Source organism: Sceloporus occidentalis, unplaced genomic scaffold, assembly GCF_023333645.1.
Source record: "Sceloporus occidentalis isolate IW3139 unplaced genomic scaffold, rSceOcc1.0.p SCAF_7, whole genome shotgun sequence".
Lineage (NCBI taxonomy): Eukaryota > Metazoa > Chordata > Lepidosauria > Squamata > Phrynosomatidae > Sceloporus > Sceloporus occidentalis.
Genome location: NW_028316987.1, coordinates 68,141,576 through 68,157,509, shown reverse-complemented (window position 1 = coordinate 68,157,509; position 15,934 = coordinate 68,141,576).

Below are 15,934 nucleotides of genomic sequence, written 5' to 3'. Positions count from 1 at the left end.
TCATTGAAATACCATACCTCCAAAGTGACTCGAAGCAGCTTTATTTTGGCCTGTCTGTAACAGGCCATTGGAAACAAATGCTAGAATGTAGAAATGAACAGTAGAACCTTGTGCCATAGCACTGATTATCTTTGAATTTCTTCTTTCAAAGGCAGTTGTCTTCTCACATGGCCCGGGACACTGCTCTTTAAGATATATAAACCTAAGGCCTCATTTGCAAATAAAAGTCCTGCTGTAACAAAACGCAAACATTTGTCCTGCTTATATTCTGAGCTATGATCCATCAGCCAGACAATATAGAAACTGGTGTGCATCCTATTTTTGATGAGTGTGGAATATAGGGCAGAGCTAGCTTGGGAGCTTTTGAATCCAACTTTCTGGTGAATGGTATAGAAAGCTATCCAAGGGCCTGGAGGGATTTAAAACAAGGAGTGAGTTATCGCCTGTCACAGATGATATTACTGAAATGAAGTTATCACATATAATAACCATTCAGTTGCATTTTTTAAAAAACATAAGTAGTAGTAACTGATAAATTGCAGCATATTTGTAAAATATTGAGCAGAGTTATTATTATTATTATTATTATTATTATTTATATAGTGCTGTAGATTTGCAGAGTTAACTGCAGCAGTAGTCTTTAAAGAAAAATAAAACAAAACAGTGATCATCCCACAGATAACTTTCTTTGAATTTTGACCCTTCTACTGCTAGATGATACTCCTTGACTGCTTAGGATTCTTTTCTAAGCCCTGCCTAAGTACCAGAAATGTAAGTTTGGGGGGGGGGGGGGGGTTGGGTTATGTGGCCATGTTCTAGAAGACTTTATTCCTGATGTTTCGCCAGCATCTGTTGCATCTTCAGAGAATGCTGGCATGGAAGTGAGCGGGGTATATATATACTGTGTGACTCCAGGTTGGGAGGGGTGATGTATCAGAAATCTGTCTGCTAAGAGCTAATAGCTCTTGTAATTGGACTGTATTAATCAAGAGTCAGCGCAAAATAAGTTAAGCGAAGCTACTGATATTCAGAATTGTCTCTGTTAGCTTTGATGAATGACTTGAAGGAAGAAAACAAAGCAACCCAACAGGTATAGATAAGTTGTTCCAAACACACTGGATAGTATGGTAATAGAAAAGACATTAAATTTAAGCTGTAATCCTTTGTGCACATTCCTGGGAGCCAACCCCATTGGAAACAGTGACCACCTTCCGAAAAAGAGTTTTGTTGACATAGAAGTTTACACTTCTTCTTGGATCACTCCTTGGCATGGGTAACGAAACCTGAAATCTTCTAATTAACCATAAATTCTCATTTTATATTACATTGGAAACTAAGGTGAATACCTTTCCCATTCACCAAATGGGAAAATATACTTAACCAGACGAACACAGATTTAGACAAAAAGGCTTGTTGTATATATTCGTCTATAAATCTAAAAATTTATACCAAAAAATTGACCCCAAAATCCCAGGTCGACTTATTTGAGGGTCACTATGGTAATGTGATAGCAGCTCTTTCAGATTTCCTCATGCTATGTGGAGAGGAGTTTATTTCCCTCTGGAGCCAAGTAGAAAGAGTCCTGGGTGACTGACTGATATTGCTGTTTGTTTAAAAGTCCATCTCCCGCCCTGAAATGAACGCTGAAACAATGAAGCAAAAAGCCTCAATAAGAGCTTCCCTTGCCAAATGCACACATACACACACTGAAGTAAAACCTTTAAGTTTTACCCTCAACCTATCAACGAGTCATGGCAAAATCCATAATTTTGGCCCCAAAACCTGACCTTGACTTATACATGAGGTTGACTTATAGTTGAGTATATACAGTATGTACAGCCCATCTTGATTTATAAAGCCAGGACAGGATAAACCAAATCATGCAGTAAGGCTTATTGCACTTAGGGCGGAAAAATAAAATGCACAGATATAGGATGGGTGACACCTGGCTGAATGAAACTACGTGTGAAAGGGATCTAGGAGTCCAAGTAGACCACAAGTTGAACATGAGTGAACAGTGTGATGCGGCAGCTAAAAAGGCCAATGCTATTTTAGGCTGCATCAATAGAAGTATAGTGTCTAGATCAAGAGAAGTAATAGTGCCACTGTATTCTGCTTTGGTCAGGCCCCACCTAGAATATTGTGTCCAGTTCTGGGCGCCACAATTCAGAAAGGACATTGAGAAACTGGAGCGTGTCCAAAGGAGGACGACAAAAATGGTGAAGGGTCTGGAAACCATGTCCTATGAGGAACGACTTAGGGAGCTGGGGATGTTTAGCCTGGAGAAAAGAAGGTTAAGAGGTGATATGATAGCCCTGTTTAAATATTTGAAAGGATGTCATATTGAGGAGGGAGCAAGCTTGTTTTCTGCTGCTCCAGAGAACAGGACCCGGAACAATGGATGCAAGCTACAGGAAAAGAGATTCCACCTGAACATTAGGAGGAACTTCCTGACAGTAAGGGCTGTTCGGCAGTGGAATGCACTTCCTCGGAAGGTGATAGAGTCTCCTTCCTTGGAGGTCTTTAAACAGAGGCTGGATGGCCATCTGTCAGGGATGCTTTGATTTGGATTTCCTGCATGGCAGGGGGTTGGACTGGATGGCCCTTGCGGTCTCTTCCAACTCTACGATTCTATGATTCTATGATATACTGAGGGGCTCAGTGCTTTCAGGGCAGATTACACTCTTGTCTTTCACTAGGGGATGGTTCCTTTTTAAATAACAGTTAAAACACAGTACTTATATTGACCCATAGATAAGTTGACTCAAGTTTCTTGGCTCAATTTTTTGACTAAAATTTCTAAACAGTACTTCTGAATAAACAGACATAGCACTGCACTACAACATCAACACATCTTCTCTTGCCTGCTCTTAATTCTAATTGTTGGTCAGAGTACTGTTTGATACTTAGGACAGGGGTGGAGAAATCCCCCCCAGGCATCCCCTCAAATATTTTACCTCCATATGTCCCCTAGGAAGTGTGGGAGGCAATATTGGCATGTTTGAGGGCCTTCCCTGGGCCTAAATACCAAATACCAAAACCATGATGAAAGTCCTGGAAGCCAAGATGATTAACTTGAGGCTGTCTTACTTTGACCACATCAAGAGAAGGCATAACTAATTTGAAAAGATAATAATGCTAGGAAATGTGGTAGAAAGAGAAGAAGACCACATGCCAGATGGATTGGACTCTACTAAAGAGGTCAAGGGGTGAATTTGCAGGATGTAAGCAGAGTAGTGGAGGATAGGGAGTCTTGGAGGTGTCTCACCCACAGGGTCACCTTGAGTTGGGATTGACTTGAAAGTAGTTAACTACAATAACATTTAGAAGCAAACTTTTTTTGTGGCAGGGATGAAGCCTCCAAGATTCCCTTGGAGGGCCCATCTGATCTAAAGGGAAACTTCTTAATCCCGCTATCTTAAAACAGTGAAAGAAAAGTTCTGCAGTTGTTGAGGCAGGACCTAGAGTCCAAACCTGCTGAAAACAATCATTGAGTCATTAATCAGTTGAGTGCACAGATGCTAGTTATTAACACAAGTGTCTCAGATGAGGTTTACTTGACTCAGCAATGATTAATATAGGCAATTCATTAACTCAAAGAGGTATATTCAGAGCTCCTCAAGATTTCCCACAGCTTCTCAGTTCAGATCAATTTTTTTGACTGCATGCTGAGCATCCAAATTTCTTTCAGCTTTGCAGAGGACATGAGGATCTATATTCTTCTTAAGTGTCTACATAAATACACCCATGAGGGGGGGAAATGGTATTTTAATTCTCACCATGAGCTCCTACCAATATTTGAAAAGCAAAACATCAAAGGCAGTAAAATGATAAAAAACATTTAAAAACAAAGAAAAATAATTAACAACAACAAGCTTAATGACACTTGGTTTGTCATCACCATCACTTCCATAAAGGAGGGAAGTAACTACCTTCAAAAAGTGTATGGCAGGGTTGGCATACTAAAGCTGTAAGTCTCACTAGGCTTGGGCCTAATATGCCACAATATGCCAGATCTTGGAAAAGTTACTTTTTGGACTGTAGCTTCCAGAAGAAATCCTCTCTGAGCTAGAATAGAGAATGCTCAAGATATTTGAAGGATAATGGGATGTGTAGTCCAAAAAGTAATGTTTTCAATTTCTGTGATATGGGTACACACTATTATACATTGGCATGGTAGGTAAATATATCCCAAGCAAAAATGTTATTGTTAACGTATCTAATTTGTTCATGTGTATATGCTTTAAATTAAGACATGAACCAATTGAATAAGTATAAGTATATGGTCTTATAGTATAGTGTTGCCATAAGTTGGAAATGATGTGAAGGCATGCAACACACCCACACACACATATCAAAGTGTCTGTTTTTTTTATTTTTAGATCTAAATCCATTGTTGCTGTGGTTGTATGCCAACAAGTGGTTTCTGACCTATGGAGACCTTAACCTGAACCTATCACAAGGTTTTCATGGGAAGATGTGTTCAGAGGCGGTTTGCCTTTGCCTTCCTCTGAGGCTGAGAAAATGTGATTCGACCAAAGCCACTCAGTGGGTTTCTATGGCTGAGCGGGAATTTGAACTATGGTCTCTGGAGTCACAGTCCAGGGCTCAAATGACTATACCATGATGGCTCTGAATCCACTAAGAGTGCGCATTTTAAAAAAGCAATTCTGTGCCTTGTTTGAATGGCACATAAATCATATTTAAACATGACAAACATCGATGGAATAATTTAACTTGACAAAGTAACTTGAGAATTTGGAGACTGGGGAGATGCTATTAATTCTCTTTTAATGACTTTCATGATTAGATAGCTAATGATTTGTATTAAGATTATGAGAGATAGGAATTCAATCAAAGTATATTAAAATTGATTTAGTGAGTAGTATTCTCTGAAGCTTGACTTGGTAGAGTTTAATTGGACAAAACACCCACTGAAGTCAATGGGAGATTTTTCCTGAATAAGTAGTTTTATAAGGAAGAAGTCTAACAATAAATTGTATGAGATGAACCTTGGCAAGAAAACATGTGTGTGTAGGGGGGTATTTAATAATTTAGATCCTGAAATATACTTGGCTACAAAGTACAACTATCAACTATAGTTGGGATAGCTAGTGTAATAAATATAATACCTAAAAGAACAACAACAACAAAAAAAAAACCCAAAAAAAAACCCAGTAATCAACAGATTTATGAAGACCAGTAATTAAACAATGTGCTAATTGGTTGTATGTATGGATTAATCCACTGAAGAAATTAACAGCTGTTAGCTAGGGCATCCATCATGTGAATATTTACTTGCTTTGGCTGTATTACCAAAATGGCCAGTTTAGACATTCTGATGTCTCTACCAAGATTAGGACATTTAATCTGAATAAAGCTAGTTAAGAAGTAGTTTTATCTGGATTAAATCCCTTCAAAACAGTGTTGTTTGATGTATTTAAATAGCACAGCATCTTTCAGGAGTACTTTGTTTGTGTATCTGTGCATTTCTGTATGGCAGTGGGTTGGACTAGTTGGCCCTTGGGGTCCCTTCTAACTCTAAGGGGATTATCACACGGGAGGTTTATTGTGTGTTAAACACCAGCAAAATGCTCCAGAAGCATGAAGGTGTGATAGCCAGTCACACTTCTGAAGCATCCCCTTGCCTCTCCCGTCCTCAAAGCATTTGTGGAGCTGCCGTTTTTTCAATAACGGGAACTTCCAATATAAAGAAATGATTGCTCCGCTAATGCTTTGAGGATGGGAGAGGTGAGGGGATGCTTCCATGACACTTCTGGAGCATTTTGCCGGTGTTTAACCCACAGTAAGCTCAGCTGTGATAATGATTCTATGGCCAACAGTATGGAGATTACTGCACGCAAAATCCGTACTGGGTTACACCCAGGTTGTAATCATCAACGACGAGTATTACCACATTGCTCTGTGCCCAGGCAGTAGGCTGCCACTATCCAACCCAGGCTTCTCCCACAGCGTTTCATGAATGGGAAAATCCCATCCATGAAAAGCTGCGGGAGAAGCCCCGGCTGGATACAGAGCAATGTGGTAAGATCTGTTGCTGATGGTTATAACATGGACCTAACCTGGCACAGATTTCTTGTGTGATAATCTCCTAAAACTCAAGGGGCATTTATCATGAGCCTAATCCAGTGTAACCACCTAAACTGAAGACTGTCTAACACAATTTTCCACTATGTTCACCAGACAAGAGTATAACTTGAAAAAAGATTCCATTGTGATGATTTTTACCATACCAAAAGTACATGTGAGATCAACTGTAACCCCATAGCTGACTGTGAACAAAGAAAATACGGTCATGTTTATATCATTTGACTATTTTGATACCCACTGGAAAATCTTGTAGAACTTTTAGACTAAGAGGAATTCTTCTGCTGAGAATTCGCTGTCAGCTTTAATCAAGATTTCACATGACATTTTCACCAGTGCTGCTAACTGAGGTTAACATTAAGGATTTTTCTCACCTGAACCAAGGCAAGAAGCACCTTTCTCAAATATCATGTTACCATAGCGTAAATGTTAAATGTGCTAAATTAGGGACACCATATATAGCGTGTTTTGTGTTCTTTCTTTCTCAAGAAAGCATCAACTTTGATAATAACTCCAGCAGAATTCATGGGTCCTATCATATTAATTACTCCACATTTGGAGATATATTTTAGATGTCCACTGGGTTATTTCCACCCCTACCCCCACATGATAGAGGGCTAAATTCAGGAAGCTGTCATTTTTTTTATTAAAGAAGAAGTCCCCATCTATGGAGTACAACTGAGCAAATTGCAGAATCTGACAACCATGCTGAGCACTATAATATTCCTGTCTTAGTAATTTACAACAAATTAAATAATAGCAGCATTGGTTCTCTTGGGAGGAGAAATGTTACACTGGGAACATTCATTTAGAAAATTTCTTAACATATTTACACATGTTACTTTTCAGAAAGGCTCTACCATCTCTGAAAAATGTTGTAAGACTTTTGAAAATTCTTACTATCTAGAATGACAATAATAATTTGAATTATTATAAAGTGTATCATTTTCCAACTCTAACCCTCATATTAGAGGGAAGCTCCTGTGTGTATGTGTGTGTTGCTTTCAACATATGGTGACTTAAAAATTTCATAGAGTTTTCTTAGGCAAAAAAAGAGGTGGTTTTGCCACATCCTTCTTCTGAAATATAGCCTACAGCACCCAGGGGCCATTCAGACTACCTTTTGTAGCAAATTGTAACCCGGATAAAAAGTGGGAAGTTCCCACTGGCACCGGTTTAAACACATCAGAATTAGGATCTTGCACACCCGATCCAGGGCAAATCTCCCTTAGAGCGGTTTTTCCGAAAGTGGATTATTTCCCGTTTCTTTTTGGAAAACCCATTTCTTTCCTGCTGCCGGCAAATGTGAACTTGGCCCCGGTCATGATAGGGTCAAGTTCAGGGGAGGGATTTAGATCAGAGGGTGGGCAGAGGGCAGAACATGCCTCCCCTCTCACACCGGTCGCTTTGCAAGCGGCATTTTTAAAAAAATTATTTGTGTGTGTGTGTGTGTGTGTGTGAGACAGAATTTGTGAATGCTTGTGTTCCCTTTTAAATTTGGCAAATTGATGCAATGTGTGAATGCTTTTGCTACATATGTGTATGTGAGATGGCATTCTGGGGTGGCAATCGGAGGGAAAGCAAACAAAGAGGATGCAGAGATGGCATTCTGAGGTGGCCTCCCCTGCAAGCGACATTTATTATTATTATTATTATTATTATTATTATTATTATTATTATTATTATGACAGATTATGTGCATGCTTTGGGCTGGAAGGAAAGGGAAGAGGCTGGCATCCGGGGGGGAGGCAAGGGCTTTGGAGGTGGCATTGGGCTGGAAGCAAAGGGAAGGGAAGAGGTTCCAAAGAGGAGGAAATGCTGGGCTGGAAGTGAAGGGCATTCAGAGGGAAGGCTGTGGAAACCCATGACTATGGGGGAGTCACACTCTCTCAGCCTCAGGCTAAAGGCAATGGCAAATCTCCTTGGAACCAATCTTCCCAAGAAAACCCCAGGATTGGGTTGTTTTAGGATTGCCATAATCTGTAATGACCCAAATACACACACCACACACGCACGCACGCACGAGCGCGCACACACACACACCTGGAGGTTTTTAAATGACAGAATATGTGAACACTGCCCCTAGATTTTAAAAAAAGGAGGAGGGAAAGCACCCATTCGGTTGACCAATGGTTGTAGGATATGTCATCTTTGACGAAAGTGGAAGTGAATTTGATTGACAACAAAGGAGGCTCCATTTTAAAGCAGTACTGCAATTGTGAACATCAGAGGGGAAAATTGCATCGATCAAGATAAAGGGTTGTGGGAACTTCTTTCTGAGGAGATTTGGTACCGGCTTAGTGATTCCGGACCGGATCTACCAAGGGCAAATGAGCTAGTGGGAATGGGACCCCAGTATTCATTGGTGGTCTCCTATCCAAATACACACTAAAGGTGACCTTGCTTAGCTTCCAAGATCCAGTGCCTTTAGAGTATTTAGGCCACCGTAGTCAAAAGTACAAAGGGGTCTTATCAAAGAGCAGATCTGTTTATGAATCTAGTATCTCAGTGGCATCACTAGGGTTGGCATCACCTGGTGCAATAATTCATGGTGTCACCTCCCCATGCCAGCATTCTTTGAAGATGCCAGACACAGATGTTGGCAAAATGTCAGGAATAAACTCTTCTAGAACATGGCCACATAGCCCAAAAAACCCACAAAACTATGTATTAACAATGAATTGCATCCCCAGCATATGTATATACCATGCATCATACACCTCTCCTCAACTTTAGAGGTGGAAGTTTCAAATCCTGGTAGCCTCTCTAATCAAAACATGAAAGAGATCTGCAACTGTTTCTTAAGGACTTAAACATTAATTCCCTTTGAGGAATCAACTACACCTCATCCTGGGCTGTTGGCTACAAAGAAAGGAAGGAATAATTGGGAGCAGCCATAACATTCTAATTCAGGGTATAATTCAGAGACATAGCTGTGTTAGTCTGGAATATCAGTATGCAAAAGGATTTTGTAGCATCTCTGTGACTAATTGGGTGGGAAAAGTTGCAGCAAGAAGTTACAACTTCTTCCACACAGTCTCATCTTGTGCTACAAGATCCCTTTCCAATCTAATTTAGAGATTATGAATGGATTTCTGTGTTTCCTTGAATTTTCGGCAGGGGAGGGGGGAGGTTGGCCTGCTAGATTTTCTTTCTGAAAGATTTCCTTTCCTTGAAAATTATCTTGGTCAACAAAAAATCTTTGAAACGTCAAATAATGTTACTAAGGTATTATCACAATCCAAAGACTGTACAGTTGCATGAGTCGATACTGTTGTACACGGTCAAATAAAGTACAGTCACTTCTGTCACTATGTGAGTAGGAAATAGGTCCCTAGTGTTCATCACATCCTCAGAGATGTCTACAACCCAAAAAGGGTTAAGAGCCACTTTTATAATCTGAGCTGAGGGAGAACACTAGAGGTTGTAGGGATACGTTGAGGGTAAAACTTAAGGGCATGTAACAAAGGATGGAAAGGATGGAGCAAAAGAAAACAATGTCAAAGAACTTACAAAATTCTAGTAGCCATAAATGTTTGTGCTCACCCTAAAGGGCATGGATGAGATAGTAGAAGGAGGTCAGTGCTTCCAGGATAGATTACACTCTTGCCTTTCACCAGCGGATGGTTCCTTTTTTATATATAAAAGTTAAGGTACCCTACTTACATTGACATGTGGATAAGGCAACTCAAGTTAATTTTTGACTAAAATTTCTAGACTTATACATGAGTATATATAGTAAATACCAAAAATATCAAAACCAAGCCTGTTAAATTAGTAGAGTAGCAGAAAATGTGGCTTTGTCTAACTATGCTTCTCTAAGATTTGAGACTGACTCAATAACAACAAACACATTAGTAAAAAAACCTTTATTAATGGCTTTAATCTACATATACAGAGTGAATAGTATACATTAGCAAATAGCTAGTGAATAGTTTGGGTAAAGAGGAAATATTTATCTCACCATCTTTCCAAAGAAAGTTGATGGAGAAGGATGATGGAGGACCCAACAAGGCAGGATAAAAACTTTGTAAGTGAGTCCCAAAAGGGGGGTGAGCTAAGTCGCATGGTTAATTTGAATGAGAGAGAGGGGGTTGCATGCAGGAAATCCCTATCTATATAAGGAGGGGGAAAGAGAATGCAAAAATCTTCCAACAATGCTTGCCTCACAGAGTCAAGAACAATGATTTGCCAAGATTCATGTTCCCTATCAAAGAAGTAGGTACTTCAGTAACATAACTACATATGAGTATAGTCTTATCCACATTTTCACAAACTTGATTCCCTTTTTATCAATCAATTTCTCCCCAAGTATGGTTGCTGGTCTAGGAAAGAGCACCTCGTGAGAGCGTCTTAATATATTTTTAGTTGCATCTTATCACAGTTGAACAGCTGGAAGCAAGTATGAGATTTCACTCCATGGGAACACCAGCATGTTCTCCACAGTCTTCAGTTTGGGAAACTTTCGTTCTAATTTCACGGAGCCTCCCTTAGCCAAACATGCTTCACAGGAGCTATTAGTATCTACAGACACCCATTGTTACTGCACATTCCTTGTATTTAGGTCTTAACACTTGCAAACAGACTCTTCCTCTCTCCCTCTCTCTCTATCTCACAGCTGGTGGCAGAAAAGTGCTCCCAAATGAGACATTAATTTGTGTGCGTATCCAAACAGAAAAGCATACGCAGTCAGTAGAAACAGAATGAATCACTACAGAGTCAAAGCACAGAATATTTAGGCTCCTGCTTTTACTTCACAGTGTGCTGTCTTCTAAAAAGAAAAGAAAAACTGGAGAAAACACCATGAATGATCTTTGCCCACTTTGAACTCACCATCACATTTTTGAAAGCTCCAGAAGGTAGTTCCCTGGGTCTCCCTTTCTCTATAAATACTCCCTACTTTCTAACAGGGTATACTAAGGAAACTATCAAGGAACAAGAATTTGAATTTTAACAATAGTGTGGCCTCACCAATTGGTGAAGGAATAATGTCATAGGGTTCAAGTGCTGGCTCTTGCCACCTCAAGTTGCCGTCTCGTATTCAGTTGTGGGTGTTGAAGCAACACCTACCACAGGCCAGTAGATTGTAACATACAGATAGTATTATTGCTTTCTTAACTAAAAGTAACTATAGTAGCCATTTTTGAAAAACAGGAACATAAAGAGTTACTTATATAATTGCAACTAAAATATTGACTACTTTGGCAGGGGACCTTGAAACTATAATTGTAACTAAATGGATTTTCCAAGCTCAGATTTTTTTTCTTGTCCTGCATTGCAACCAGCCATAATTTCTTTTTTTCCTCTGCTGAAACATGTTCATATACTAACAGCTTTTGGATATATAGCTTTGGGGTGAACTTCTGGTTCCGTCTCCAAGCTGCTTAATGGGTAAAAATGTCTGGACATATCACTCCACAAAGTTAGGAGGCTACTTCAAACTGCAAGAATTTGGCTGCCATTAAATGGCAACAACCTGAGGATTATTAATTTGTTATATTCCTGTTGGCACATTGCAGGTAGGTCACTGTTAATAATAATCACCATATTGCAAATAGGAGGCTGGAAACTGAGTGGTAATGACTTATCCAAGGCCCAAACTATATGTGGTGTTAAGCATGCAACTGACTCCTACAAACTTAGTTTTGTTTAAAATAGTGATACTCAGACTTTTGACCCTTGGGAAATATTTAACTCAGCACACAGCTAAATTTCACTCATAAAAAGGTTTGGGAGGAGAAGGAGGAAAAGGGATCACGGCCTCCAAGTCTTGTGCCCCCCCCCCCGGGGGTCCTGCCCCACCATTTGAGAAACACTGGTTTAATAGATAGAAGTTGGAGGGGGGGCGGGCGAGGGATTTGACATTTCTGAGTCCCCTTTCCAGTTCTAGTCTGTCTCTACCTTATTCCTTTCTGCTATTTGCATCTGTAAGAAAAGGAAACTGCCATTCCTCTTCTAACTCTTGGTTCAAGGTTAACTCTCATCTTAGCATCTGAACAAAGCCCTGTGTACACTCAGAAGGCCAGAGGCAAAGTTTAGAACCATGACCCAATGTTGTTATATCTACTTTAAATACCTGAAATAGGATTCCCAACACAGCAAGTGCCCTCTGTTCATGACTGTGAAAACATTTCATTCACATGCTCCAACAGTAGCAGTTCTCTCAGGGATGAAGCCATGGGACAATTGACATGTTCTGCATACTTTGGAATTTAGTCCATGTCATCTCCAATTTTAAAGAGGTGAGGTAGCTGGTGATGGGAAACCTTTATGAAACTTGGGACATACTGCTGCCAGTACAAGAAACATGCTTTCTTGTACTGGCAGCAGAGGTCCTAGGATAAATCTCTTGTATATCCAAATCTGATGTTTGTTGCCCATCAAGGCTGAAAATCGTGGGCCACATAGACAGGTAGTATGATCTGGTATAAGACAGATTCCTGTGTTCTTGTGGACTTAGCATCTGCATCTTTTTCTTTCCAGCTACCCTACCATCTTCCTCCATTGCAACACACATTCCTCAGCCTGTAAAATTTAAAGGAGCCACCAGAATAAATCCACAGTGTTTATTCCAGCCTTGAGACTGAACTGTACTATGGTAGTTGCCCCTTAAAGGTTTAGGAAGGGCAACTGTGGTAACATTGTCCTTTTCTTGCCATCTGAGGTGAATAGTGTTCCAAGCAGGAGAGTCAGCTTTGCAACAACTGTTGGCAAGGCTCTTCTAAATATCTTGGCATAATCACCTAATTTTTAAAATTGCACATGTAGTCATGGCATTCTCTGATTCCTGAAATCAAGCAAGAAGCTGAGGGCATTTTCTGATCTCATCCAAGCAACTATTTAGAAAATCACTTCCAATTTCTCCTATAACAGCAGTTATAAATTAATCCGTCCCAGTTATGAATTCACCTTGCAGAACAGAAAGCCACAGATAAGACACACTGTTAGCTCTAAAGAATAATAAATCAACTTTTATAAGAGTCTATCCAGATCAGAAAACTATTGTGGAATATCCCAGTCAGGCCAGACAGCATGGCTTGCCAATAGATGACATGCTGTCCAGCTTATTCAGTTCTGAAATCCTCTATTTTACAAGCTATTACACTGTGTGTTTCTTGAGAAACAGACATTCAGCTATGATCTGAATTATGTCTGGTGTTGTTCTTTCATTACTAGAGGTCATGTGGCATACTGTCATAAAAATAAACTCTCTTTTTTAAGTTGAAAGCAATATTTTATAGTTAAACCTTAGTACAGTAGAAGTGGTGCAAGAAACAAACCAAGAAACATGATCCACAAGATTTTATTCCCATTAAAATGTATAATTTTTTAAAATTATTCATATATTGGTGATTTCTAAACTTGTGTCCATCAGCCTTGTTCTGTTCCTTGTGAACTTCTGGACTGCTGAAGACCAAAGTTATCTGTATTAACTTAATCCTCAAAATCTGTTCTGACGTTTATAAAGAATAGATACTCTTGATTTTTCAGCAGGTATCTCAACCATTTAAGAATGGTTGCTTGGTGAGCTCTGTTCTTCAAATGATTGTGACGAAAAAGGTGCAAACAGTCCTGGTCCTTGGCAGGAAATGGATTCTTCTTAAACATATCAAGAACTGCTGTTTTCCCCAGGAATTCAGTGAACAAGTCCTCTGTGTTGCAAACGGTAAAACCTTTATTCCAGAAAAACCTTGAGTATTAACAGAAAGACATCTGCAGAAAGAAGTGTCATCATCCACCAACGTGGGCATAATATTAGCAATGCACCATCCCAAATTTTTGTTGGCTTCATTTTAATTTGCTTACTAATTAAAACATACCAACCCTTTCTTCCATTCCTGTCCCCAGTACCAGCCTGTTCTCATCTCTATTTTAGGTTCCTCACCAACAGACTCTGAGAAGTTTTCTCTTCCACATATCTGCACAGTCCTATATCAGGCCACAAACATTCTTTTGAGCCACAACCAAATGCTGTGCTTCTTATCACTCTCATCGTGTCCCAATAAACCTACAACATCCATACAACTCTTGGCATATCTCAAACAGTAAATATACTATATATTACAAGAACGTCAACAAAGTTATGGCAGAATATATCTGACAGAACACATAGAGGATATCGACCATCTCTACATTTAAGTAAATACTTCATGAAGAACCTTCCAAAGGCATGCTTATATTTCATTGAAACGTTTTTACCAGGACATGCTATTGACTACTTTGTATTAGACAAATACATCCCATGAGAATATTAGTATTCATATCTAATGCCTAGGCGATCTAGATTCTCTTACTGATCCTCTTGTAATGGATGTCACCCACACTCAAGGTATTAGTGAGAGTGTCTCCATTTAGTTCAGTCACAGAAGTGATGTTATTCATCTTTGTCACCATCTTATTGTCTCCTTCCTCTCAATGAGAGACAGAAACAGCACTCCAAAGATTCCACCCACCCAAAGCCAAATGTGTTTGAGATGAATATTGTACAGTACCATCATGGCATTATTCCAGTTTATCCTCACAGCAACCCCATGAGCTAAATTAAACTGAGAGATGTCAACATGCTCAAGGTTACCCAGTGTGTAGACAAATACAGTGTTGACACTTGCTCGCAGCATATTAATCTCTGTGATCCCGCTTTCAAAGAGGAACTAAAAGATGAGTATATACAAACATAAAAGATGAATACCCACTTCAAGGGTGTAATCATCCCACTATATTCTGCATTGGTCAGGCCTCATCTAGAGTGCTGTGTTCAGGTCTGGGCACCTCATTTTAAGAAAGATATAGACAAGTTGGAGTGAGTTCAGAGAAGGGCAATGAGAATTATAAGAGATATGGAGGTATGGAGAACAAAACTTGAGAGGTTGAAGGAGCAGAGCATGTTCAGCTTGGTGAAGAGAAGATTGAGGGGTGACATGTTCGCTCTTTAAATATCTCAAGGGCCACTACAGAGACAATTAGGTCTAATGGTTTGAAGTTACAAGAAGAAGTTACAGTAAGGTTAGATTAAACATTAGAAGGTACTTCCCAACAGTGAGAGTGTTCCATTGTCAAACTGCTCTCACAGTCACGAAGTACCTTCTAATGTTTAATCTAACTCTACTGTATTCTTCTTGTAACTTCAAACCATTAGGCCCAATTGTCTCTGTAGTGGCCCTTGAGATATTTAAAGAGCATGAACATGTCATCCCTCAATCTTGCCTAGAAAAGTAGCGAGGTTCACTCTCTGGATGTTTTCAGAAAGAGGCTGGAAAGCTACCTGCTGTGGATGCTCTAAATGGAAATCATGCATTGAGCAGAGGATTAGATCTGATGGCCCATGTGGCCCCTTCCAACTTTGCGATTCTATGTTCACTGAACACTGGCCTTCATTCTTATACTCTCTCCCTATTACTACAATTTCCTAATGGGAAAAAAAAATTAACAAAAACACTCAAAACTAGGGGCCTAATATGTAAAAGGCACAGTTTCCTGGCATGTCATCAGTCAAATGGACAAGCACAAAAGATTGCCAGTTCCATAACTCACTCTTTGGAATCCGAATAGAGGAGTCAGACCTTGAAATGCTTCAAATGATGGTGCCCTTCCTGAATGCGAGCATCTAGTGGCAGATATAAGTGTCAAGGAACTTCAGGAAAATGAGTCACCACATCAGCTAGAATTATGGGACACTAAGGTGACACCCCATCCTTCACAGTTTGTTGATGGCTGCAGCATCTAAGGAGACAATAATTCTTGCAGAAGCTTAAATGAGAAAAGCTGACAGGGAATCTCAAGGTCAGGCAGCTATAAATTTCCCAGCAGCTATTGTGAGACCTTGTCG